The sequence below is a fragment of the Formica exsecta genome, unplaced genomic scaffold, assembly GCF_003651465.1.
Source record: "Formica exsecta isolate Colony F162 unplaced genomic scaffold, ASM365146v1 scaffold51, whole genome shotgun sequence".
Classification (NCBI taxonomy): Eukaryota; Metazoa; Arthropoda; class Insecta; order Hymenoptera; family Formicidae; genus Formica; species Formica exsecta.
Window position 1 is genome coordinate 596,508 of NW_021852343.1, and position 24,389 is coordinate 620,896.

General features: G+C 35.8%; 1 protein-coding gene and 1 non-coding gene across 2 annotated transcripts in view; one reads left to right on the top strand and one right to left on the bottom strand.

The window, feature by feature from the left end:
- Window positions 1-24,389, bottom strand: part of LOC115241730 (mannosyl-oligosaccharide 1,2-alpha-mannosidase IA) — a 481,287-nt gene that overhangs the window by 353,190 nt on the left and 103,708 nt on the right. The window lies entirely within an intron of this gene.
- On the top strand, window positions 18,979-19,187 carry LOC115241789. Its single transcript, XR_003884966.1, has one exon. It is a non-coding gene; the product is annotated as a small nucleolar RNA U3 (small nucleolar RNA).

The following is a 24,389-nucleotide window of genomic DNA, read 5'->3' on the forward strand; positions in this document are numbered from 1 at the left end:
AAATTTTTTTCGGCTCCCGCGATGCCGTATTCTAAAGATACGAGAAAGATACGTTACGATGTCACCGTTTGTTTCTCTTTTTTTGTTTCATATGTTCTAAAAATATATTGCACTCGAAAGCTGGATTTCGCGCTACGAATTTCGCAATTCTTTCGCGATGATCAAGTTCTCTCCATTGGCCTACATCTCGCATTTGAATATCGTGCAAAAATTATTTATCGGTGATAGACGAATCGTTAGATCGATGACACGAAATATAACGCGGGATAAATATAAATGCACACGATACAAGCGTCTAAAGCGTTGGGATATAACTTCAGCAATACAAATTAGTGTATTTATGCTATGCTTTATTATTCGTCATGGAGATATACAATATACCGTGAAGGCAGAAAGGGCTCTCTTTACCATTGTGCCGCGCGCGGCTTTTGCAGGACGAATCGTAAAACTTCGGGTCTATTCTGCATCCCAGATCCTATGTAAATCCGCTCGATGAGTGGACAAAGACTGACAAACGTGCAGAGGAAAAAAAAAAGGAAAAGAGAGAGAAATAAATTCTCTTTTATTGCACGAAACTGACACGTATCGCGTATGTGTATCTATCTGTTGCGAATTAATAACAAAATAAAACGGACGCGACACGTTGATATTTCATCTACACCATTTATATGTATTTTGCAAATACCGAAAATTTCTGTGAGATAATCCTAAAGAAAAGATCGATACGTAATATCGATGAAACGAGAACAGTGCACACTTTTCGAAGACGATCCCAGAACCATTTGACGCGTAGACACACGAGAGACGAGAATTTTCACTAAGCGAGGGAAGCGAGGAAAGCACCCGCGAATGTATATCACAAGCATCGTTTCCAGCAAGTTGCCGCAAAACCCGACGTTCCTTTTTCGAAATGTCTCCCCGTTTTCTCTTTACGCGCCGAGGTAGAAGACGCTCTGGGAATTTACAGAGAAGGCAATACGTATTCCAATTTTCACGAGTATTCTTAAGTTCCATTATAAGATCGTTTTTATGTCTTTCATATCGTTCTAGTTATTGTCATAGCAAGAAATATATAGAAAATAATGATAAGTGACACTGAGTATATATAATAATAATTCTAAGAATAATAACTGAAATTTTACAACATGCTCTTAAATAATTTATTTTGCGAGTCGAAATAATTTTATTTTAAAATATAAGACAAACTAAATTTTTATATGTGTGTATGTGTGTTTTGAGAGTTACAATAACTTTTATTTTTTTACTTTGTTGATATTCCGATATTGTTAAGACGTTAATAGGAAATTCTTTTGAAAGATGACAGAATGCATATTGAACTTTCATCATCGCGACATTCCATTTTGTATTTTACATGGATGTGAAATCTTTCGAAGAGAGAAATACTATTTGATATATAATATATATAATGTAAACTTTCATCCATTTGTAAAGCAAAATAACAAATTTTCTCGTAACTTGTGTAAACAGAAATAGTGAAAAATAGATCACGCAAAAACATGAGATCTGGTTTGAAATATTTATACACGTATGTATCTACAATGAAAAATATAAACATTTTCCAACGTTTTTATCTTAATAATATAGTTGATATTAGAAGAAAAACAGAATAAATGTCATTTATAAAATTTTCTTTTTCTTTGTAAATATACTAAGAAAAATTATATAATTTCCTCTCTTTCTCTCTCTATATATTTTATGAAAAAATTACGTGCAATTTGCTATAAAATGTATTGCAGGGTTAATATATAATTTTCTCGAATATTTGCTTATTTAAACAAGCTACTATTCAATAAATTAAATTGTTTGTACAACACAACAGAGTGATAAAGTGCACATTGCGACGATAAAGAAATTTTAATTTCGATTAGTGCGATAGAGCTCGTAATACATTATCGTTCCTAAAATTTCCCGGAGAAAGGAGGTGTCTCAATCAAAATAAACCGGTGTTTCGCACTTTTTTCCATAAAAATTTCTGCCGATTGCCATAGGTCTCTCCTTACTATGCAAGAGCGCGTCACGAGTACAGTTCTCGTCGTAAATTCTGAACTCTATAAGCTGTACGTACGCGGTATGGGTGGGATTGCTATAGCCGCTTGTCTCCTTTTCAGCCTCATCGAAGTAAATTATGGAAAGAACCGTGAAAGAACCGTGTGGAGAGAAGCTACGCGAAGATTGACGGAGCATAAAATGTCAAACGTAGCGCCAATCCTTTAACCTTTGAATTTGCAGGGGGATATATTCGTTCTATAAACTCGATAAATTATACCTAAAATAAAAATAAAATTTTAACGGCTCCTAAAAATTATTTCTTCCGCTGTTTCCAATTCGAGCAATATAATCTGACACCGAGTGTAATATTTGTTCTTTGAATATAACTGTTTTAACATTTGATATTGAAATTTTTCTAAAGAAATTTCAAACTAACATAAGATTTTTAAAGATTTTAGAATACAAGTTAAATTAATTTCGTGTATGTGTGTGTGTGTGTATGTGAGATGGAAAATTCCCGGATTTTCTAATAAAGTGATTAAATAAGCTTTTTATAATGCGCTGCAATAGTCACGCGTGGATTCTAAAATAAACAATTACTCTCACGTTCAATGAAATGTAAAATATCACTGTAAGAATAATTATGCCCAGAATATTGACATTATTATTCAGTATATGCTAATATAATAAAAAATTCCTACCGAGCTATTGTGGTCATTGTTCTTTCGAAGAAAGACCAATGTATATACACATTTTTTATTGTATAACTGAGAGATTTGCACGAAATTCAATTTTTAAATTCACGGGGATGTATTCCTCACATGAATAGATGTTACGGTCGCGGAAATAGGAAATGCTTTCAAATAAAGGCAGAGGAGTTTTCATACATTTCTCTCTCCTGGGCAATTTCCCAAAATTAATTAACTAACATTTCACGTTCCTTGATTCTCTTGCATTGTAATTCAACTCTTCAGAATGAAACGTTTTTGTTCGACATTGTGAATTCGTATTGTGTTTCGATAGACCCGGACGGAGAGCTTTTCGGTTCCCAATGTTGACGAAAACTTAAATCGTAAAAGTTTAATGGGGTTACAGTCTGTAAAGGCCGTTTCATTCGTACGTTCGATACGTGCATCGAAAATAGATAATCCGCCTTTAGTAAAGTTCGATCTCGATTTCATTTTATTATGCGATACTATAATCGCCGATGAAGATATGATAAGAAATATGTATTTAAACGATACAGCTTAATGAAAATCGTCACGTAGAAATATTTTTTAGCAAAGTCTAGTAAATTGATACCTTTTTCATAATTTTTCTTTTTTTTTTATATTTTAAATTATTAGTCAATCGAATCACATATAACAAATTGTATGTATCACGAAACAAACAATCAAATAATTTAAATTTTCTCTCCGTAACTGTAAAAAACCAAAAATTTATTTCGAAAAGATTGGAGCAGAGAGAGAAATATCGAGAATACAGGAATAGAAAAGAAGCTGTTAAAAAGAAGGAAGGACTGGAGGTTTTATTCGCTAGGAGCGAATCAGAAATTATCCGAGAATCAGCCAGCCGGGACTCTTTTATTATGGCACCTTTAATGAACTTTAAAATAGCTCGTGAAGACCGATTATGGCCGTTCCTACACATCGCGCGGCGCAATGAGAACCGTATAATCCCAATGCGAAAAAATGATGGAGACAAAAAAAGGAGAGAGAAAGAGAGAAAGAAAGAATGAAAAAAGGATGGTGCCAGTCACGTTTCAACGACAAAAATATTTAACTCCAATATTTGCACGATATAAAAATTATAATACTTGTAAATAGCAATTATACCGAGTCCCGAGCTCGGCAGAAACTTCGACTAATTGAGGCAAACTTTTCGGCAAGCTTGAAGCAAAGGCACGTCGGAATCGAGTTTCCAAGCGATATTGTTATCGACAACGTTAGCCGCGGTCGTTTGGCAATTCCTTTCCGCCTCGTATCTCCATCTATCCGGTACTTTCGCGAAGTTATGTCGTTTCGGGAGTAAACAATGTTGAAACTCCAATGCAGGATGCCGAAATCAAATAGCATTATGCCGATATTGCCGATTAATCGATATTAATATCTTTACGCTTACAATTAGTACAAAATCTGTATTGAATTGTTTCTATATTAAAACAAATCAACTTTTTCTGATAACTACATCAAATATAATTGAAGGGGAGAAACGTACCAAGTCAATTTTACAGTAAAGCATTTTTAAAGTTGCGTACTTCTTTAAGTGAGTACTGATAATAATGTTATGTTGTTTTGCAGTATTTAAAATAATCTTGATTATAGTAATAACTCATCTGGTATGTAATTTTATTAATAACTTAATGTGTATTTTTATATAAAATTAAAAATTTCCCTCTATTGTTGTGACTAAATTTGTTTTCCTGTATGCACATTCTTTCACTGCTTCTTTCGACCTAAGCAGATTCTTTATCTTTACGATAGAATAATCTAAAACTATTTCATAAGAGTTGTTATTATCACATTGTTATCTCGAAAAAACGAAAAATGTACTTGACACGTTTTTCCCCTGGATCCTTCAATTTTTAACGATTGTTAATCTCGATTTGCTTTTACTAAAAAATCTAATAAAATCTATTTTTCAAATTCACTCACTTGTCTGCATGACAAGCACATGCATAGTGTGAACGAGTGGATCCGGGAACAGTGGGAGGCTGGAAAATTGTACACGTAAATCAGAAAGAAAAAATAATCGACTTGATCGTAGCTCAGAGTTTTACGGGCGATCGCCAGGCCCTTATCCCATCGTCTGTGATGCGCCGGAATCCCGAAGCCAGTCGTTCCATGGCCGAAAATCATATATTTGGCCGAGAGGCACCGGCACACCGACGCCATAAATCTTCGGCTTTATGTTACGATCCTGAAAATGCGCCGCGCAACGCGTTGGCGACACGCCAACGACCGGCCAGACGAGTGCGGGTCGCGTTTCCGCGCGCGGGAACACATCGCGACATGTCGCGGACATGCAAAATAGGCGCTTCCTATCGTTCATCGATTAATTTCGGAAACATCTCGAACATCCCGACACCTCGAAAACGATCCGCGAACGACAGCATTGTATTCAAAAAATTATGAGATCGAGAAATAATTCGGGAGTCGCGGGAAGATACGAACTGTCGATAGTGAGAGTTATCATTAAACGAAGGGGAGAGTCATCCAAAGATTAGTTAGAGATAGCGAGGAGAATTCTCTGTAGGAAGCGTCCCTCATTCCATAGAAAACCATAGGTACGTTCATTCGTTCCCAATGCTCCTTAACGATCGTTAAGAGCCAATAAATATTTTTCAGTACCATGATACTCGAACCAGGGACGAGGGAGATCTCTCACACATACGAGCGCGATAAAATATTTTCTAGTTTATATGCTAATGTCAAGAGAGAGCTAGATGTCCGTAGAATACGTGAGTACGCTCAATGCACACAACGAGAGCGTCTCGCTTCTCGTATTTTCTTTCGCGGTTATTCTTTCCTGTAGTTCGTTCTCATGGCGGATAGGATTGCGAATTTGGAATCTTTCGAGTGAGAGTTTTCAATTCAGGAGGAATCAGATCAGAGAGTCAACAGACGAATGACGGTGAGAAAAAATAAATATCCAACGAATCAAGAAGAAAGAAAGCCGCCGATGAATACTTTTAATTTACTATTACGAATACACTTGGCTGGAACACATGGCGAGAACGCATGATAGCTAATTGTCAATCCGCCGATATGACGTCACGCGCCAGCAAATAATTGTAAATATCAAATAAGGCGTGAAATAATAATTCGCGGATAATCAAGTCACAGTACAATTTCAAGATAGTTTTACCAAAGAACAGTCTTAATTTTTATACAGCTTATTTTAACGGCGATGTACCCACTAGAAGTTACTTCCTCTGATTTATCTCTCACACGTATACATTGAAAATATATATTGGAAGAGTATGTATAATATATTAATATTTATACTAATACTAATATTTTACGTATTACTTGTATAAAGAAAATTGATTTTCGCTCTTCAAATCGTATTTTTCGTAAAGGCAAAATAATACTCTTGTAGTACCTGTAATTCCATACGTAGCAAATTAACGTAAATGTCAATTATCTTACTCTGAATTATTTTATATAATGATTTAATTTGATCTTTATTCTCAATTTATTCAAGTGCAATTTATTTATCATCTATTAGATATTGTGTGATATCGCAAGAGGCATTAACTCAAGAGAGACGAGAGTCTCGCTACTGCAAGGTATTACCACGTTACTAGTTGTATATAATATTATAAGTAATAAGACTATGCGCTTATATAACAAGTTCAGACTTTCATCTACTTATAATAACTATAGGAAACTTGAAGGTATTACATTGAAAACGATGTATTCTTCCAAAAATGAACGCGCTTCCGTCATTATCATAAAATATGGAATTAATTCAACTAAACAAACGCACTAATGCAAATCATTAATTGTCAAAATATTTATTACAAAGCGAGTTGTCACAGCATGTTCAATGACAACCAATTTTTTTCTTCAAAAGTTGCTTGCTTGCTCTTTCCGGCTGTATTATTATTTATAAACTATTCGTTAGCTCTTTTTTTGAAAGCTTCGTCGATACTTAAGATTTGTCCAACTCGAGCTACCTTTTCCGTCTTTGTTAAGTGTAGGGTGGCGAAGCCGGCAGGATTCGGCCTCCCGGGTTTAGATTAAATCAGGAATCGAGAGTCGAAATCGAGAGGCGAGACGAATCGAGAGGCGGCCCGTAATTGGCCTTCCTTGCTCTCTTACGCCGTCGATCTCGGTTCCCGGCGCTTCTACGCGACCCGCCGAGTCGTTAATCTTTCCGGGGATATACTTGATCATTGCACGCCTCACTACATCTTCGTTTACGTCGAAAGGGATCGAGTGCCGACAATTTCCCGATGCCACAACGCCATCTCTGCATTGCTAGTAATGAAAGAAGGCCGGCTCTAATTGGAGACCCATTTTATTATTCATCGGCGCAGATGCGGAACTTAGAGCTCTTTCTTATCTTTCTTTTTATTTTTTTTCTTCGTAAACAGGAAATTATCGCGAGTGACATATGTACAGATTGAGATCTGCTCTTTTTGCCGATCAAAGAATTTTTAAATTCGCAGGAAGTATTTATTGATAATAATCAATGCGATAAATGTCTTGATGATCGACAGAAAATAATTTGCGAGAAAGTAATGTTCATAATATAATCAAATGTTTTTTTTTTTTTAATTTTCATTTGTGATTCTCGTTAATGTTTTAATAAAAAAAAAGGAACAAAAATTTTAAATCGATCATCGGTTAAATATTATTTAAGTGATCTAAAAAAATTTAATCATCTCATTGATTATCCTAATTATTGGTAAACATATTTCTTTTGACACATTTGATCTCTCGCTGTGCGTATTCCAATCACGTATACACGACGGCAAACGCAGCGAGTTACCTTAATTAACGAAAGCCGTCCGCCGGATAAGATCTCAAAAACTTTTTCAATCCGCTTTCCCAGTGATAGGGATAATGCGATTAAAGTTGTACTCTGACGACGATGTCGACTGATTGCGCGTCATCGCAAAAAGATTGAAAAGTATTTGCAACGATATTTCAAAGGTTCGTTACCGTTTTATTCAAATATTAGCATTAATCACCAGATATATCAAATTTAATGGAGTCGCCACAAAAAAAAACATCTATTATCGATTTCGTTCAATTAAATACTTATCTCGCGCACGAGTAATCGGTATGTACATACGTACAATTTTCGTCGTATAATTTTTGTAATCTTGTTGCAATTTTTATAACCTTCCATTCGAAATAATTATCGCAACGCACCGGTTACATTCGAGTGATAAAAAATAATAAATGGGTTAAACCTACATTTTTATGCTTCATTATACTCGAAGGCATGTAAGCTGTGGGTATCTCGTTTGGCCAGCATGCAAGCGTTAAAATAGCAATTGTATGCGAATTTTAAAACAATAAGAAGAGATATGACGGTAGATGAAATTGAATCTTCGCGATAACGTATCATAAACCGGGATAACATAACGCAAACTATTAGTATTATCTTTTGAATTTAATCAAATCGTTTTTTCACGGAACTCGCTCTTCCTTATATCTCCGCAGGATCGATTCGTATATTTACAAGCGGATCGTCGTAGCAAGAGAACAATAATCCCTTTATACGGCGCATTATCCGTTTGTGAGACGCGTGCGGAGGACGATAACGGTGTTTCCACCTCTCGCACGACTCTACCTGTTATCGTTCCAAACACTTTGTGCATCCGCGTTGCAATGCAAGCATGCACGTGTAATTGTGTGTAGTAGGGCAGGCGTGCCCCGCCGATGTGTACCCCCCACGTGCATACCGTACTCCGTTATCACGTACAACGTAGCGGGACAAAGGCTGTCGCATGTGCGAGCGATTCGTACGCGCGCCCGCGAGCTGGACTCTCCGTAGTTTCGCGATTATCGCGGAGAAAGTCAGAGAGAGATGCAGACACAATGAGTGTGCGCATGCATTACACGCTCACACTCACGTGCGAGTGCACCGGAAATTATGCCGTCCGATCGTGCATAGAAATCGCTTATGGGGAAACATAAGGTGCGCGCGTGTCGTCCGGTCTCCGCTCGCATCTTCATCGTTTTCTGATTTTTCAACACGCACTGTCTACGTTTCGACGCGTTGTCTTATTTTTGGAATCAACATTTTATTGAAACGATACCACCTTTACACTTGTAACTTTATAAATGTTTTTATACTCTAACAATTGCTATTTTTTTATTTGTAAATAATTAGTATATAATAAAGTTATAATAATAATCGAATATGTAAAAAGTTTGAATAGATTCGACATAACACACGATTGGACGCGAATTATCGTGTTATTCGTTTTCAAGATTTATCGAGAATGCAATCATCTGAATCAAATTTTAGCGGCAAAATGTCTCGTGACAGATTACGGTTCATATTCACGTAGGTAACACAGACAATCGAGAGAACGTTCAACGGATCTCTCGTTGATATATGGATGTAATTACCCTCGTTTAACGATCTGCACGAGACTCTGTAACGTTATTTGGCGTTGCGAGCCACACAATACAATGACTTGTCAGCCGCATTGCAACTGCGATGAAACCGAGTTAACTACGAGATTAAAGCAGTCATCCCATCGGACTTTGCTGTGAATACACGCTCAACAGTTAGCTTGCTAGCAGGAGGTATTTTTCCAAACACTAATTATACGCAATTAACACAATTCCCATTTCGCCTCTGACTATTTTACACGAATAGATAATGTATGAGAAACTATTGTAATTTGATCGAGTTTATCTGTCACTGAAGTTTCTCTCATGAAAATTAAATTTTATAATACATCAAATATAAAGAGTCGGCGATTGATTTATAACAAAAATTGCAAGAAAAGGTGGAATATGGCGACAAGGAGCAAAATATTCGAGAGAAGACACAGGAGGGCCCTACGGGCAATAAGCCGATAATCTCCAGAAGGAGAAATATTCTCCTTGGGACTGGATGTCACATTACTTTGATATAATGCGGTATTACGGCTTTTATGCCCTCCTTCGACCACCGAACCCGCGAATGCCGTATGTCCGGAGAAAGAGAGAGAAAGAGAAAAAAAAGAATATTTACCTACCGCAAAAGGGAAATACAGACCACTGGACCTATGCGCTACCACATACCGATGTTACCTTAAGATTTAATAAGGGTGTATTAACGCGGCAAAAATAAGCGTTGAAAATTTTTTTTTAAACTCTTAAGTAATGACCCAGGTCGTGTCTGTATCCCCAATTCGTCTGTTGCGAAGGATAGAATCGCTGCGGTTCCTAATAAAAATCGAATAAACTGTTCATATAATATTTTCCCAGAGAAAATTATAGAGAAAGAAGTTTAAAAAAAGATAAGTGAACATAATATTAAACCGGACCAGTTTTTCTTATCAATGATTTCTACGCGTATTAAGAATACGCGTTAGGAATATGTTGAATCATTTACGACACGCACTTTGAAACAAAAAGGATCAAATGTTGCGGAGATTTATGGAATTTCGCATACACGGTGTCTTAGCTCGGCACGGAAGAGAATTCAGAGAGAGAAGGTTCCAGTATATCAAATTAGTTAATTACGATAATTATATAGTCGTATATATAGAGAGATATATACGACTATATATAAGATAACAATTCACATATACTTGTATATGAGAATTGTTATCTTATGACAGAAAAAATATTAAAATGTTGAAAACAGACAGGTGAAAAGAAATATATTCTTTAATAATTCCTTACTGTTAGATTATTTGAAAAGATATGTATGATTTTTTATAAAAAAAAAAAAAAACAAATCTTATAAGAGAATGTTTAGTTGAATAATTTGACTGAGGAATTTAAGAATTCAGAATATTAATTACGATTTACACATCATTTTTTTACGTTAATAAATGATAATAATTCAGCACAACATTCCATTGTTCTACGCTTGAATCGCTCAGATGTGAAATATGTAAAGCGGAAAAAGCAGTCGGAGAAAAAGACAGCCAAACTCGACGAAAAATCAGCAGACACGAGAGCCGTCAGACAAGCTAACAAATGTCCCCAATAAATAATAATAGCTTGGCTCAATTTGTATTGCATTTACATCGGACGAGACATTTTACACATAATTCATCAGACTCATAATTTATTTACTCAAACCTCGCAAAAAATATACCTGAAAATCTCCTATACTTTCAATAATTAAAAAAAATATATATGTGTATATAAAATATACGATGCATTTCACATTATTCATTATTATTATTATTAAAGTGTTATTTACTTAGCATTCTAAAAAAATAATTATATACTAAAAATTAAGAATAAATTCATGATCACAATTGCTATGCACAGAAACGAATATTATTGTATATAATTCGAGGATAAATTCCAATAGATTCCCTTGCGTTATATCATACAATACATAAGATTACGACTAATAAAAATTGAATAAAAAATTGAATATTTCATAGATACGGTGTTACTTTATGAAAATGTTGTAGCAAGCGATAAAATAGTAAAATATCAAAAATTTTGATCTCTTGTTTTTCTTCTAAATAAGATCGAATTGTGCGCAAGCACAACTTTTTCGAAAGAACAGTTTTCTTGAGATGATTGCCAAAATTCCTGACCGAGTTCACTAGATTTTCCTCCGGAAAAGTTAAGAATTTTGGCAAGTGCAATGAAATATAGTGGTACTTTCATAAGTAATCTTGCTGCAACACCAAAAATTTGAAAAAGTTCCATATATTAACCGAAATTTTACTTCAACATCTTCGACATACTCGACAAATCTGATCTTATTTTAGCTCAAAAGAAAAGACAGACATTATAAAAACAAAGTAATAAAAAATTTTTGATATTTATTATGAAGCCAATTATGGTTAATTAACGATACTGCTATCTTTGCAGCTTTAAAATGCTAATAACATCTGTATGTAATTTATGTAACTCATTTTATATAATTCATTTAAGCTTGAATTACTTTTAATACTTCATATATTTCCACAATAACAATTTTATTAAAATATAAAATACAATATTATATTTTCGAGAGAGAATCGGAAAACTTACCTTGCTAATGTTAAATTTAGTTATTTTACAATTTTCAGAAAGCGGTGCTTAAATTGCAACTCGAATTCAAGTGAGTTATTTCAGAGACTGATCATTTATGCACATCTGCCAGCTTAGCTTGAAAACCGCGCGAGATCGTAATTACGTGAATCCGGATGATAGAACCATACGTCAGTAGAGATGAGATAACAGTCGTTCACACGCATTTCATGAAAGCTTGTTAGAAACAAATTCAGTTTAAAGTGCATATGATTATGATCGTAATATTTTGATTAAATATTAATATCAATCTATCCAATATTTAACCAAGTTAATGACACATGTAATTCCCGGGATATCAATTCCTGACAAATAATCTGATATAAAGAATTTATAATTTTATTAATCTTTGAACTACACACACACACACACCTACACACAACACTATGCAGTTTAGAATATCCCATGTATGTTCAGAGCACGTTTCGAACTTTACATAAATGTCCATTCAAAATAGTTCATTGATCACAATATTATATATACATAATCAATCAGTTGTAAATTCAAATAAATATACACATATAATTTTTTTAATAGTAATATAATTCCATTAATAATATTTTCTTCACATTATGGATATAAATACTATATAATACAATTTAATAAATGTTTATATATAATTATATTTTTTAACAATACTGGTCATATATGCGTTATTGATTAATAAAATGATTTCAAATGTAAACAATAATTATCTACTGTAATTGTGAACTGATATATATTGTCTTAAATATTCCTCGTTGCAACATCGATGCACTTATAGCGGTTTATCTCAGGAGAGTGAATGTTCTTTTAAAACAGGAAACCGAATGAGCTTCCCAACAATGCGCACGAAAAGATTGTACTCTCGGCCAATTCCAACACGCAATTTGACTCGCGTACGCGATACAATTTGTCGAACCTTAACGAGAACATATCTTTGTTTTCCAAAACAAAAGAGGAAGATGGAGAGAAGCACGGAATATCAATGACTGCGATCGAAGCTTATACGCGGTGAGTTTAATCACGTAGCGTTTCGAGCGCGCGAATCAGCGGGGATCAAGCGAAAAGTACGAACACGGCCCTATCCGCCTGGGAATCAAATCGCCGAGGGGCACATCAGTTACACAAACATATAAAAAAAAGACTAGCTTTCTAGTGTAACGCTAACAACAATGGAGATATCTATCCAGTAACTGTTATCAACAGAATTCAACAAAGGGTATAAAAGTCTAACAAAATATAAATGATGTGTCCTAAAAAGCTGAAAAATCCGCTACGCGTTTTATCAAAGATTAAACATATCACTCAAGCTGGAAAGAAATTTTGTATTTTTTTATGCAAGAGTAAAAAAAACGTGCGTATAAAATTGGAGACAGAGAGAGAAAGAACTATGTATTATATACAATTAAATATGAATTAAATAAAAATTTCATTTTAACAAAATTATATTTTTAAATTTTAGAGCATAATCGCGCAATTATTACATTTAGTTAATCAGAATTTAACAGGATGAAAGACAAGAGCAATCTTCGGACATATAAAGACATTCCTTCATTCGATCAAGGCAAATCTCGTCACATTTAGCGCGGGATTACGAGATAGCAGCGGCCAGCGAGACATCCTTTAAGGGATACGCTCGTATCCTTGTACAGCGGGATGTGCGACACGCAAGGATTTACGAGCAATAAAGTAGCAATAACGAGGGCCACGTTTGTGTATCGCGAGAACGACCGTGGATGCTGCATTGTGGCTCAGGACATCCCGCGCGAGTCCTGTCCTCCGCGAATCCCCGCATCCCTCTCAAGGACAATGTGCTTTATGTTCCGCGAGATGCGGAAGGAAACGCGCAGGTGTTTATACGCGAATTCATCTATTCTTTTTTTATGTGACGAAAGATGCAATCGCGTAAGATTCTATTCATCGCGAGAGAGAGAATCGTTGTCATGTTTTTACTTCTATGATTAAAATTTATTGATGAGTTTTGACAGCTGACATAAATTGTAAGCTCAATAATATAATCAATAATAGCTAGTAATGCTCAATAATGATCGCGATAAGTGAAGTCGAGAAATCGTGCGCGTAAAACATCTATAGTTAATAAAAATCTTTCTCTGATGTCTATGTGAATGCGTAGATAATGTATATTTAAAAAATATATATATTTTATTATAAAGATTTTTTCAGCAAAAAAGAAATATATATTGTCTCTAAATGCCATCTATTTTTATCGGTGCTCGAAATAGATGACGTTCCACTTTTGAAGGATATATCGAAAATACCGATAGCATTGGATCAAAAAATTCCTATACGCATCTAGCCAACCTCTTTCACGATAACTTGTATAAGAATTTACGGCGAGTCGTAAAACGGTCCTGAATCTCTTTCGCATTCTCAATAAAAGTGACTGCGACTAATACAATGGCCCTCGATCAGAAACCATCTCTGCGGATGTAGCGACGTCTCGTACATCGGTTCTTTTACAGCCGGATCGAAGCATCGATTCTTCGGACAATATTCTTGGATCCGTATTACGACTTTAAGTGACATAGACGAGGATATTTCGAACGAATCGTGATTAAGAGTTGATACTTAAATGCAGTAATTTCAAACACATATTTAAATACTTGATGTTCAAATCTAAATTCTGAATTTATTACTTCAACTTATAAAAAAGCAACTGAATTCAAAGTTTGATCGCAGTCATAAATGCACGTCAAAATCAATTTTACACTACTTCATTATTTTGCATCTAATTATAAGTGATACCGTTAACTTTTGCTACAATACAATTGTCGAATTTCGACAAATTAATCGAACAAAAGTTGATAATTAACAAATCTGGCCATCTTTATGTCTAATTCAATAATCATTTTTTAATCGAGAATATTTTTGTATCTGATTAAGTCTATCTTATAATGTAAATTGAATAAGAAATATACATGTGCTCATAAAATTATAAGTACGATGATTGTAAAAATAAAAATAATTTTTTATCAAATATATGTTACAAGAAGATAAAATAATTTCTTTTTTTTTAAATTAAAATCGTGAATAGGAATAGCTTCTTACAATTTTCTGACAAAAATACATATATAGCTTCATTTTCTTTTTTATCAATAAATATGCAACTAATTTTACGGAAACGCGAAATATTTTTCATATTATACCAAAGAGTCTGGGGAAGGAAAATTTACATCGTGCCAACTTTCCCCGGATGCTCTTCGAATAATTTTCTCGCGCCAGCTTCACCGACTTTATCTCCCGAGAACGGAGTACACGGTGCATTCGCCGGTTAAAGGTCGCGGACCTCTAATCTTGAGTGGGTCGAAACGCAAGGTGGCGAGCACTTGGGCGAGGTCGTCCTATATTTAAGGGACCTTCCCATAAAGGACAAAAGTTGTGCGCCGTATCGCAGATGCGCGAGCCGGGCCGCCGCGCTGGAAACGGTTTTAACGTCTCGGTCGTCCAGAGCCGGTAATGGCCCCGGTCGGAATAGTTTCAGAAAAATGGCCACGGCGGCTGAACTTACAGTTAAATAAACGCCGGCGTGTCCGTGTGCGTCGGTACGGCCTGGATAAAACGATTTACTGGCGCCCCCGCGAGCGGATAACGCTCGCCATTTGTACGTAATTCCAGCGGGCGCTCTCGCGTTATCCGCTCCGCGAAATTGTTATGGCGAAACTAGTTCCCGTTCTGCCACGTCGCAGGTATCCAGGTTACCTGACTGAGTGGCGAATCCCGAGTGAAATCGTGGTCTCTCGAAATCCAGGAGAAATTAAGGTTTTACGATATTATTTTTTAAGGTGACATAACGTTGGGCAATTATTAGAATTACGATTCAGGACAGGCGATTAATGATTTTAAGCACGTTAATGTTATGTATCTCTTGTTGTTTCAGTTTCATTCAGGTTTTAGAGCAAATATCGCGCAAGTTTTTAGCGTAAAAATGTGTTTCATGAAGATTTCACATACACATAAACATATATACATGTTTTAGAAATTATCCTGCATGCCTTATTTTCAATCTCAAATTTATCGCATCGATATTTACAAGCTCTTCAACATTCCAAGTGTTAATCGTAAGCGTATTTTCTGGTTGCGCTACTTATACCGCGACAATTATTCTACAACGTCGTCGCTACGAACGTGCTCGAATTCAAGGGACGCGTTACATCTTAATTACGTTCACGTCGTCGGATACGAATCCAGAAATTCGAGCCCGTGTCTGCGAACAGGGAAAGCTCGTAGGTGGAAGCCGGGGAAGAATGTCCGCGGATTAAGTGGAACGAACGTGACTTAAATCCATTGTAACCCCTTGGAACGTCGGTATCGTTTGTAACCGTCACGGTTGTATCTACAACGCGAAAGAGGACGAGAGAAAGAGAAATGAAAAAGAAAGAGAGAAAGAGAGAGAGAGAGAGGAAAATGTGGAAGGGCCAAGATTAAGAAAGTAAGGAAACAGAGAAAAGGGAGAGAGAGAGAGAGAGAGAGAGAAAGCGAGAGATAAGTGAGAGAGAGGGGTTCTCTTAATCTCGCTTTTACGTGCGCTTGACAAACGAGGAATGCGGATGACACTGGCATTGTACTCTCCCTCGTATTATCCGTACGATCGCGCGGATCTCGCATTCTACTTGGCGGGCGTCTTTTGCAGCACCTCTCATTTGCGTGTTGCCGCGATGAAGATATCGACTTAACACCTAGATGCACTCGAATTGCTTGGAGAAAGGAAGGGAAGGAAGAGAGAGAGAGAGAGAGAGAGATGGGGGAGGGAGAAGTTCTTACCATGGACACGAACGTCTCGTTGTTGAAACGGCATTCTTTCGCTAATGGATATGGTTCCTGCAAACTTGATATCCACCGAGTCGTTACGTCTCTCTACTCGCAATCCGAGGAACTTTCCTCCGATTCTTTTAACGTTGGAATTTTCTTGCCGAGAGAGGCGCAGCAAATTCAACGGTTAAAAATTCAAGTTTTGGATAACATCAGGATTGATAAAGATAAGGCCACACAAGCTCAGTTATGCATAGCATGTTCCGATGTTTAATTAAAGCGTCGCGAATAAAATATATACGACCAAGAGATCTTTTTTTGCGTGTTCGTATACCTCATATACATGCATGTATAATAAATATACAAATAAAAAGACGCGCAAATTTGAGCATGCATTTTCAAAATGATATACCAATTTATATAATCAATATAAAAGAATTATAATATAAAAGTTATATAATAAAAAATTATGACCATTTCAAATATCGTAGAGAAACAAGGCATGCATCCGTATTTGCGTTTACATTTTTTTGTACATCATGTTTCATTCGCACTTCATATTCATGATACGTTTGGTGATCGTTGTTGAATAAAGTCTCTGCTTTCACTTGGACGAACTTAACGACGGACGTTTACCGCGCAAATATATCCCTACTGCCATTATGTCAGCGGCTAGAAAGGCCGAAGTATTACAAAGTTGGAGTTGCAAGTTACTTCGCATTCGCCATTGTTAAAGTTACTATGAGTTTTCGTCTCCTTGCTTTCAGATAACAGTATCATCTCACATTTTAGTTTGAAGTTTGTTCGCGTAATGCCGTAAACTTTACATTTCAAAAGAATTGTAAACACACACGCGCGCGCGCGCGTATATATATTCACAGTTTGATAATATTTTATATCTTCAATTTTTAAAGATTTGAAAGGTTGTAACAAAATTACGATTGTGTCATAAAAATGCTTGAGCTACATTAAAACATATTTCTAATATGATGTATGTGCTTTAGAGCTGCAAATAAACAATCAACTTTGAGTATTATTTACATAGGCAAATTAAATTATTTTCAGTTTGTATTTGTCACCGTTAAAGACCGCTTTGTATATTATGATATATATATATATATATATGTGTGTGTGTGTGTGTGTAAAAAATATATATTTTTGTCTCGTCAAAATTTTTATTTTAACAGGAAAAGTTTTTTAAATTTCTCTTAGAATTTGTCTCTTATCAACTTTATAAATATCAAACAAATATTAATATATGAAAAAAATCATCGTATATCATAATAGTTTTATTCAATAAAACCTGGCGAATAACGCGTTTAATGTAAAAATAATTATAAGTTCATTCATCCTCTTGGCGCACAGTTTGTAGAAATCAATTATCGCGTGCTACGGATGGTGATGAAAGCGGTCGTTATAACGAGCATATATTTCAATTAATTTTTGTTGGTATTGACATTGCTACAGGTGTCACGAATTAAACATTGACGGTACCAATTTGATGTTCCGGCCAACGTAAAAATCGATTTCGATAAATCAGAGTAAGCTCGAAACTCGATTTGTCTTGTCATAAATGACTGGAAAAATTCAGCGGCGAAAAAATATTCATTTTCTCTTGTTACTGTAATAAAACTGACCTAGTAAATGTTAAAAATTCCAAACCAGTAGTAATATACCTCTGCTTGCTTTTTACCAATAAAATATTGTACAATTTAATTTCCTAACATTTAAAAAATACATATATTTAATAATTTTTTTTTTGGCCGCTATTATGTAAATAGTATACAATTATTCAAATTTGCGCAAGAAATTCAAGAAAAAATTTTATTTAAAAGTATAAATGTGTGTGCTAAAAAAATACTTTTTTTTCACAGTTTGTGATATCTAGATTAAATGGATGTCTTTCCCTCCGTGGCGAGTCACAATTTGTGATATCTAGATTAAATGGATGTCTTTCCCTCCGTGGCGAGTGCGAATACAAAATATGAACAATGACAGAGACTCCGAAGAAGTCGAGAGTTTACGTCGTTCTCACGCTCAAGACTGAAGGCTATAGTTCTTTTTCACGATTATATTAACTTATAGTCAGCAGCAAAGAAAGAATGATGAGAAGCAGCAGTGCTCTTTTTCTTCCCTCTCTTCCTTCCTGCCCCTTTGTTCCTTCAATTTATATCGATTGTTGATTTTATAATTCTAAGTATGTATATATACGTTAATAAAGAAACGTCAAAGTCCTGATCTCAGCTTTCACATACGTAATAATCGAGCAGCACAGACGTTTCTAGCATGACGTGTGCACTTTAAAACGTTGCTCTCATTCTACAGTTGTAAATAGATAACCAGGCTTGAATGCTATTTATATGGACTGGAAACCAGTTGGTCTCCAGTTTTTATCTTTGTTGTTAGAGAGCTACAAGATCTAATAATAAGTGTTACTAAAGATTCCACGGCCTACGATATATCTATAGTCTGCTAATGTAAGCATCAGAATTTCAAGATACTTTATAGAATCAGTTCTGTAGGAGTTGATCTTATTCTCCCTTCCTAGCATAGGAGTTGATGTAACCAGGATGAGAAGCGATAGCCTTCCTTCAGCGTGAGAACGACACGAGTTCTCGACCTGTTCGAGATCTCTGTCATCGGTGATCGTTTATCTTCTGCACTCAATACAAGGGTAATGGAACGAAGGGCTTTCTGCGCGATCTACTAAGTTTCGAAAAGAAAAATATTTTTTCTCTACGTCGATAAAATTATTTTTGAATTAGCTTGCAAAATTTTACAGTTAATTTTGTATATTTCATAATATAAATATTACAAAATTTTCATATAATATAATTGTTAAAAAAAAATAATTAAATATTTCTTTCTTTTACTCTCGTTCCTTCCTTTTAGCATCTTCTTTTTCAAAAAACGTTTACGTATATCATTTCTTTTATCTTCGTCTTTGAGAACTAAGAGAACACTAACAATCGATTTAAACTTTTATACATTCTTTTTCTTTTATTAAAAATGCATCTGACAGAAATAATTAACGACTGTACCGAAGTAAATTTGCCATTTCATGCTGAAAGCGTTCTATTTTAAAAATTAAAACTATTACATTTTCTTCGTTCCCTAATTTTAGTTTTTCATGTCCTCGTTAACGTTGTAAAGATTGGTCGTTGACGTAACTTCGTAACGCAACGAGAGAAATAACTAGCACACGGCCGCGGATCCCCCAATGCAATATTCTTCTCTTTTATCGTTCCTGCCATCTGCTTTTCTCCGTCTACTCCCCTTTTTCTCTATCGCAACTTGCACTACTTGTTAGCTGTTCCTTTCAAACTTGCCACCGTAGAAAAAGGGAGCCGATGACTGCAAGTACGATACGAGGTCCTAACTAGTTGTCGGAACAGAAGTTTGCTCGGTCAGAGGTTAAAAAGAGAGTGCCGTCCGTTTGTTTATTAGAGAAGTCGTAATTGAAACGTTAATTCTTCATTCTTTGCAAAAGCCATAAACTTGTTGCAATTCGAAAGAATTGTCTAATAAAATAACGCTTTTATATTTTAACTTTAATATTAATAAAATCTGTGATATATTTAAATTTTAATTTGTTATTCTCCTTATATTTCATCCTCTCTTATTCTTCTATTACTCTTTTGTATACCGGATAAAGTTTTAATCAGGTCACACACATACACCTGATCTCGTATATTGTATCTAAGACAGAAAATAAATTGACGAATAAATTAAATTTAAGAAATATAAAAATTGAAAAGAATATATCATAAACTCGAAATTAATGATTTAGCAGCATTAATAAAAAGTGAGTGAATCGTGAGCGAAATTCGCATAACCGATAATGCGAATACATTCTTAATTTACGAAATTAATGGTATAGATGGGATACAACGGAGGAGAAAAAAGATATGCCAAAAAAATTATATTAAATTATATTGCAGATGAGAGATTTCCTGATCTTTTTTTGGTACGAAGGTAATAACGATCTTTCGGGCAAGAATACGCCGATAGCCAATTTCTCGGATATCCGATGTATAAAACTCGACTTCGGTGCCGAGTAATCTCGTTTTTATCGGCTCTCACAAAATCCTCCAATTAGCTCGCATAACATTACCGTAATTACGGTACCTACCTATCGACCAAGCCATCATCGATAGGCTTAATACATCTTCTATACGTACGTATATCCAACCTCTGCTTTCGCCAAAATTGCATTCTTCGTCAGTATGAAGAGCACATGTGAAATTAGCAAATAGCTCGCGAAAATCACACTAACGCAAATAACTTTATATAGAGTCTGTAGAACAAAACAATATCTATAGCCAAGAAATTTAATAAAGTATTGTATATCTCGAATTTTTTCTTCAACGAAAATCTTCCAAGTATTTGATATATTTCCCGTAATATTAAGATCGATAAAAAATATAAAAACCGTTCGATAACATTCACGTCTCATTTTATTGAGCTTGTAATTACACAAATATAAATGCGTTAATGACATTAGATCCTATCTGTCTCAAAAACCCTGAAGATACCAATAATAAAATCAATTAAAATCGTCATAGTTTCGCAAGCACATGTGAAAGTAGCAAGAGATGCGGAACCAAGAGTGGGTCATCTGTATCATTTTAGGATGACAGCGGTGGGCCGCGATGTAACAAGACCGCGGTAGGAAGTTTCATGGAGTGTAATTAACTCAACGGTATTATACCTATGTGTATGTGTGTGTGTGTATGTGTATGTGTGTGTTTCGGCAGGTACTCGGGGGGGGGGGGTAAGTTGGCTGGTTTGTGCGAATGCGACGGTCCGTTGTTGGCCCGCCTTAGACAACGCGCCCCGAACATAAATTCTGGTGGGTCGGTGGCGCAGATGTGTTGCGTCGACACCCGCGTGCGCGGTTGGCTCACAACCAATCCTGATCGCGTTACAAAGCAGCTTGCGGAAGCTTAGGAGGGCTCCGCGAGATTTGCATTATTTATCGGACACAATCGTACACATTTCGAGTTCCCCTTTCTTTATGATTCCCATATGTCTCATCTTCCTCGCGCTTCGATTTTCTTTTTTCTCGCCATATCTCGAAATACATCGAATCACAAGTTTTGGAGAAATAATGTACGAAAAAAAATTTTCTTATTCCCATTTTCTTATTCCTATAAAAATGTAATAAAAATATATATTTAAAGCATATTCTTTTATTTTTGATATTATTTTTTCTGGAGACCACCGATTACATCAATAATTTTTCAAGTTTCTCTCGCACGATATTTCCAAGCAATTTTTTTTACAGTAAGATTAAAAAATTACAGTTCCAACAACAAAGCTTAATGCGAAAATATATCACAAAAGATTCAGCTTCAAATCTTTCTGTCACCTCGTTTTCGCGCCACCGCTTCTCTCTCCGGAAGTTTTATGCGTTCTACGCTGTGGATGAATCAAGGAAACATTGCGACGTTATTTATAATCGATGGTTCTGAAATACGCGCTGCTGTATCCTTTTTTACGCTCCCGCACTATCAACATGAATAATAACATGGGATGGGCATAAGTATTCTCGAAAGTTCAATTTCCCGTCATGACGCCCGATGATTTATCGATGACGCTACAAACGAATGGACATTATTTACTGTCGCCATTTCGTTTTCCCGGCGACCGCTCGATATTTCGAAAGAGTAAAATTCCACGTGTATAAAGGCACGTTCAAACATGAAAAATCACCCGAGAGAGCGAGTGAGATATTTATTCGCGTAGCTCTTATCGACTTCATAATATCTGCATTTATTCTTCTCATATTTCAATGATTATTATAACGATTAATAATAATATTCAATAATAAAAAATCCAATTATTTAAAGATTAAATACCAACCGAAGAAAAATGATACACGTATAGTATCGTGAACAAAGAATGATCGGCAAAGCAAAGATTATAAGAGCAATCATAAAGCACCTGTGAGAGATCACGACACCGTCAGCATTTTTTGACTCTTTTCCACCCGATAGCGTACATGTATCCAATGCGAAAAGCCATCGCGGCCGCGAAACAAAGAAGCTAAAGCCGTTCAGGGAACATAATACTATCAAAAGCCGGCCATCCGCGGGGCAAGAAGACAAGCAAAATGCATGAGGTAGGCAACCGGGCAGGCAGGCAAGCATTCTTGATGAACGCGCCTGTTTACATCTATCGGCTGAAGCCGCCGAAGGTGCAGCGGCAGCCGCACGAAGACGCCGAATATTCCGCTGGTTTCCTATAATTTTATTTTCGCTTTTAATACGCCGTCCAACGATGGGATCGCGCGAGGCGAACGTCCAACGGCGCCCGACAGTGTGCACCCTGATACTAGATAAAGCCGACAACGAACGAGCGGTCGCCCTCCTTCACTCCCCGTCTTCGGCGTCCGCCTTTCAGCGTCCGTTTCATGCTATAACCGCAGCAGATGGCAGATGGCATCTTTCGTATCCGTGCGAGAGGGAAACGCGTTACCTCCGACCTACCAGACTTTTTTTCGCGGCAACCCCGATGATGTTTGACGCAAATTAACTCTGAATGTTCTAAGAGATATTTCTCGTTGCAGTTAATTGATTTCATGGATCGCGATAATAATGTGATAATGATTCAAATGATAAATATGATTAATAGTGACTTGGAAGCGAGTTGCAATCTGATAAGCTTGAGCTCTCCCGCGCGTGCTTTAATTCTTCGATGTCTTTCTTATATTTTTGTAAATTATTTCATATTTTTAAAAATAAAATTATCGAGCAAATATAGTGAATTATAGCAAATATCGAGCAATGTATAAAATTTTATGTGTAATATAAAAACGATAATCATTTGTCATGATTAATTGTAATTGCTACCAAAAATACATATATGTAGAATTTTTATAGCGATTTAATAATGATGGAAGTAGAAGCAAATTTAATTCGTATCTTTTTCTATTATAATAATGTAACGCTACTATTAACAAGAGAAAGAGTATGTAACTGATATAACATTTATGCACTAATAAAACTCCCAAAGATATAAAAATAGCCAGCACAGGATAAAAGCTCGACTTATGTAATTGCCGAGCAACGTGATTATAACTTCGAGAAACGATGGCATAAAGTCGGAAGATTACAATACAGCTTCTGTGGCATACTTTGCCTTAACAAGAAGACCACCCCGATGATTCCCGTACCGTATTGTTAGCTCTCTCGCGTGTAATTGGATCCGTCGTATGATTATAATGTTGCAAAACGCTGTTGTATAATAAAAGAGTTATATTTATTTCCAGATTTTCCTTAATCACAAAAAAATGATAGTATGCGTATTATATACGTTACTTACGTCATTCACGTGTAATCATTTCTTCAGTAAAGTTTACGAAATAAAAATATAACAAAATTAAGAGATTAAAAAATCTAACAACATAATTATGACTATGAAAAACAAAATGGAAAACTATATACATGAACAGTTATGCAGGAAATAACCCGATCAAAGGTTAATGTAAAAATTATATTGCGCGTATCGCGGATTATCGGATTACCAGCATGCTGATCAGAACATTGGCATTCCACGTGCGCTTAAAAGGTTTCAAACGCACGTTTTCGATGAGAGCGTAGAACCCGGTGCGGCGGTCGATTAGCTCGGAAGCCTTTCAGCAAAGCGGTTTTATCTGCGTAATGATATCTTGTAGAAGCGGACGAGAGGCAGAGAGGGTGAGTAAAAGAGAGAAAGAGAGAATGACCGCCGTAGGGGCTAACTTTCAGTGGTTAAATCCTGACAAGAAGTATAGCGAGTGCTTGGTAGGTGAGACCTCGGGCTGCTCTTAGAACGATGCTCATCGCATTCTCGACATGAGTAAATAATTTCTAGCGTAGAAAACGGGCTCTATTTTGACGTATCTCAAAGGCGGTCTATCAA